This window comes from Setaria italica, chromosome VIII (genome assembly GCF_000263155.2).
Source record: "Setaria italica strain Yugu1 chromosome VIII, Setaria_italica_v2.0, whole genome shotgun sequence".
Taxonomy (NCBI): domain Eukaryota; kingdom Viridiplantae; phylum Streptophyta; class Magnoliopsida; order Poales; family Poaceae; genus Setaria; species Setaria italica.
The window spans coordinates 30,779,192-30,784,369 of record NC_028457.1 but is presented as its reverse complement, the minus strand read 5'-3'; the positions used below and the strand labels follow the sequence as shown (position 1 = coordinate 30,784,369).

Here is a 5,178-nt window from a genome sequence, read left to right as displayed (position 1 = left end):
TAGCTTCCTTGCGTGCAGCTCCCGTTCGTCGAGGCTTCTTGCTCCTGATCTAGAGTAGTCGGCAGTCACCAGGCTCATGAGTATCCTTGTGATATAGTAAAAGTCTGGGGCTTCTGTTGTGACTGCCTTAGGACGGTTGCTTGTAGTTGTTTTCAAGTAAAATCCTTGTACCCTTGTTGATCTTTGACTACTCAAAGAGTAAAGTCATGTTGTAATCCTGCACAATTTTGTTAATATGAAAAGTGCAAGTATGAAAAGAGATGTGTAGTTTGTGTATTCTGGTTGTAAGTGTTGTGTAGTCCAAGTAGGCTTGTTTGGACAAGTCGAAGGCTGAGCACTAGGGCTCGCAGAGCTGAAAAACTGAGTGAGTTGCGATAACTTGGATAGACTTGTTGGTGCAAGTCGGAGGCGGAGCACTAGGGCTCGTAGAGATGAAGAGCTCGAGTAGTGGCTGTGAATAGTTGTGCGAGTTGCGATAACTGGAGTAGACTTGTTGGAACAAGTTGGAGGCGGAGCGCTAGGGCTCGCAGAGCTGAAAAGCTCGAGTAGTGGCTGTGAATAGTCGTGCGAGTTGCGATAACTCAAGTAGACTTGTCGGAACAAGTCAAAGGCGGAGCGCTAGGGCTCGCAGAGCTGAAAAGCTCGAGTAGTAGCGGACTTGCGGTTGCAAATTGCTTAAATGCGGCAAGAACGAGTAGTCAAGGATTGCCGAAGTGAACTTTATTGATCAAGACTGATGAGTTATGGGTGAAGACCCGAGTACATGTCTTGTAGTCTGCTAGCTACGGGTAGTAGCGGCATAAGTGCTCTATGTTCCAAGAGTTTACGACTTCTTCGCCGGAGAGTTCCTATAACCGGTATGATCCAGGTCCTGTAACCTTGGATATGGTGTAAGGTCCTTCCCATTGCAAATTGAATTTGTGCAGCCCTGATGTATCTTGGATACGCTTGAGGACCACGTCACCCACATTGAAGGAACGTTCTTTGACATTACGATGATGGTAGCGGCGTAGTCCTTCAAGATATTTGACTGATTGTACCAGTGCTGCACTTCGTATTTCTTCCAGTCTGTCAAGGTCCAAGCGTCTTGTCTCCTCTGCTACCCCTTCTTCGTATTGCTCTACTGCGGGGGATCGCCACATGACGTCTGCATGGAGTATGGCTTCCGACCTGTACACGAGGAAGTAGGTTGATTGCCTAGTAGGCTTGCACGGTTGAGTACGTAGCCCCCAGAGAACGTTGGGTAGTTCTTTGAGCCATTTGCCTCCTTTGGTGTTGCAAATGTCATGCAGCCTTTTCTTGAGAGCTTCGAGTAACATGCCGTTGGCTTGCTCGACTTGGCTGTTGGTCCTTGGGTGAGCGACGGAGACGTAACGTACGTCGATTCCGCTGTTCTCGCAATACTCTCAGAAGTCATGGTTGTTGAAGTTGGATCCCAAGTCAGTGATGATCCGGTAGGGGAAACCGTAACGGTGACGATCCGACTAGTCTTCGGAGAGTCTATGAAGCCTACTTGCCTTGCAGAGTAGTCTTCATGTCTGAGTAGGTTTCAAGTACGTTTTCTTGAGTGGGCCCGTACAGGTCTTCTGGTAGGCCTGGGGATGCCTGGCCGACACCCTGTGCCCTTCGTCAACAATATGGGGGCACAACGGATGCGGCCCTGTTTTTGAGACTCCAACTAGGAAATCCTCTTGCACATCAAGCTAGATGTGAGTCACACCCGATTTTGAGGTCAAACCCTCTTGCACGCCGCACAAGACGTGACTCACCGATATCGACTCGTGTCTCGCTTCCGCCAAGCCTTCGATGCCTCTAAGTCTTTTGTTGCCGCTCCTACTCTGCCTATTTGATTTGCCTTCGTCCTGCTTGACTCGACCGACACCATCTTCATGCCTTCCATGTACTCTTTCTCTTCTATACATCAACGTGGATCGCCCATGATTTTACCCGAATTCTTCGGGTCCCTCAGTCCAAGCACCTTGTGTCCACCCTTCACCGCCCTTGGTCCATCGGCATGAACTTTTCACTTGACCTTCACCTCATGCTATCGACCGTCATGTCACATCCAACACCTGCATATCACAAGCCAAGAGACACAACATATAATATCAGTTTTACTCAAACACACCACAACGCAACACACACAACAACACATCGGGTTAGCCGTTAGCATAATCATGCATATATGAAATATGGACTCAAACGGAAAAATCTCAAATCATTCAGGCAATCACTCATTACAATTAGACCAAGTCACATCTCAACTTGGTCATTCAATTATACGCCCAAGTATAAAAAAATAATTATGCCTGGTCATCTAAGAAGAAATAAAAGATGTAAACTCGAATTATGCCCGGTCATTTCAGAAGAAATAAAGCTGTAAAATCGAATTAATATTCAGTAGGAAGTATATATTTGATTAGTTTCGAAATTATTTGCTCATATTTTTTTCTTTCTGATCTATCTACGCATGATGCATGTTTGCCACGAAATGACGTTTCAAAACAAGAATAAGAAAATGTAATGTGTATAGTAAATATGATGGCCAGCACGGACTGAGCTTTGTTTCTCAAGCAAGTCACAAGCACCCACGTATGTAAACACTAGCGCTCTTCGCTACGCCAAAAACGATTTTTACTGGTAGTCAAAACCCCACTGTGCTGGTGGGTCTAGCACCCGCTAGCACCTTTGAGTAAGCACAAATAGCTCTCTGTGCTGGCACGTGCTCGTCCACCAGCAGAGTGGCTCACTGTGCTGGCCGGTGGTTAGGTGGCCCGCTAGCCAGCGATTTTTGGAATAATAAAAGAAAACCCCTTCGGCCGGCCGCTGCTTCCGCCGCCGGAAAACAACAGGAGTACAAGACACAGGCACACACAGCATGCGTGCCCGCACACGAGGCTTCCGTCTCTCCAGGCTCGTCGCGATTGCATCACACGGGCGTTGATGAACCAGTTCGAGACCTGACAATGCCAGATGCGGAAGAAAAAACATACAATCCAGGCCTTGAGCACGGCGACGGGCTTCTCCTGCAGGCCGCGCTGCGGCCGCCACGACTGCTGGTCGCCGCGCCGGAGCTGCCGCAGCGCCCAGTGCTTCTGGATGAAGGCCGACTCCCGCCGCCGCCGTCCGGGCGCACCATGCCGCCGTACTTGGACGCCGCGCCCTGGATCTCGTCCCCGCGATTGCAGGGGCAGCGAACGGACCTGAGCTGGCCGGAGCAGGCCGCCCCCGCGCCATCCGAGCCGACGGATCTGCTCCAGGAGCCGCCCGCCGGACCTGCTCCCGTCCGCCCCCGCGCCGCCCAAGCCGCCGGAGCAGGCCGCCCGCGCCTCCCAAGGCTGCCCCGCGGGGTGCCCGTGCCGGCATCCCGCGCCACCTGCCCAAGTGCCGGGCAGGAGGAGATAGAGATAAGGTGAGAGAGAAAAGAGATAAAGACAGAGATGGTGAGAGAGGATACACATAATATAGAGATGTGAGGTACCGAAGAGACACATGAGAGGAAGAGATAAATATCGTAAGAGTACATGTGCTGACGGGTGACATAAACACCCGCCAGCATAAATGGGTCTATATCTGTGCTGGTGGATGCTTATGTAGCCCGCTAGCATAGTGGTCACTGTGCTGATAGGTGCTTCTCCGTCGGCCTGACGAAGCACTGTGCTGGTGGGTGTCAATCACACTCGCTAACTTGTGCCAGCACAAATTGATTTTGGCGTAGTGTTTTAAACCCTACATGCAAACCAACGCCCAGTTATGCATAAGTACAGGACAGTGCTAGACTGCTAGTTCCGATTGATGAAAATTCGGCTGTAGCATTGCAAAAATTCAAACTTGCGCCTGATAATTTTTACTATTACTAACTGAAAGTTTTTTTTAACCCTTCACGTCAAGCCACCTAGGATCTATGTGGGTACTCTTGAAGAGATGAGAAATCTTAGAAATTCTCAAAAAAGGAAAAACATCTAGCCATCAATCGGTAGACTCAAATAATCATAGCTATGGGATCTATTATGTTTGCAAAAAATTAACCAGCTGCGTCATTATGAAAATAGCCTAAAGTAACCTCCTAAATCTATATCTAAATTATCTACGTCTCCCATTATATAAAATAATCTAAAGTAACCCCTAATCTTCATATAAACTACCCACTTATGCATTATAAGAAATAATTTAAAATAACCATCTAAATTTGAAACTAAATTGTCCACCACTAATACTTAAAAAATAACTTAAAATAATCCATTAAATTTGCATCTATATTACACCCATTAATCTTTATCAATATGCTCACAATTTTTTAGTTGTAAGCCAGGTGCGTACCGTTTTCAATATATTGGCATCCCAATGCATTATAGAAAATTAAATAATAAAGAACTGAAAACAATAGAGTTATAGAGAGCAAGCATATAACGTAGTATTTTTGTGACTCATAGGACACGAAAGTAATAGGTTTTTGTGAAAATTAACTTTTAAATTCGCATTCGTCCAATCTTAATTGTTTGTGTTAGAGTATGCACTGGTGACCAGGTCTACTGGAGCCCACAGTCAAACAAGGTCTTGACCTAATTCATAATAACAAAAAGCAGACACGAAAGGTGAGGGCTGCTCAACATGCGGGACTATGGGCCTGCTTGGTTCTCGCCCACCATTTGTCAAGCCACAGGTGCGGTAGCCATAAAAAATTAGGCAGTGCTTAGTGCATTAAGCAGAGAACTGATCTTCCATCCACCTCCTTTTATTTCGGTTAATATTTGGCCCGTGACTAAAGGTTTACCAACCGGGACTGAAACTCAGTCACTGGCGGAGGACTCACCAACCGAGACTAAAGAGCCTCTTTAATCCCGGTTGTAAAGGCCAGTGGCTCTGAGGGACCTTTTGTCCCGGTTGGAAACACCAACTCGGACTAAAGCCCCCTAGTCCCGGTTGGTAATTCCAACAGGGATAGTCCCGGTTGGTACCGGTTGGAATTACCAACCGGGACTAAAGGAAGGCCTTTAGTCCCGGTTGGTGTTTACAACCGGAAAAAAAGGAACCCCTGTTTTGCGCGCCCCCTCCTCTCTCTCTCTCCTCCACGGGCTCCTGCATGCGCCTCCACCTCCTGATCTCCTCTCATCCTTATCTTCTCTCCCTCCCTCTCTCCTCCTCTCCCTAACTCTTTGCCTCCACCTCTTCTCCTTG

General features: G+C 47.7%; 1 long non-coding RNA gene across 1 annotated transcript; it reads right to left on the bottom strand.

The window, feature by feature from the left end:
* Positions 1-708: 708 nt before the first annotated feature.
* Positions 709-3,243, bottom strand: LOC111258159. The gene is made up of 2 exons (XR_002678752.1): positions 2,994-3,243; positions 709-2,072 (listed from the first exon to the last, which is right to left on the bottom strand). It is a non-coding gene; the product is annotated as an uncharacterized LOC111258159 (long non-coding RNA).
* Between the last annotated feature and the right edge of the window lie 1,935 nt (positions 3,244-5,178).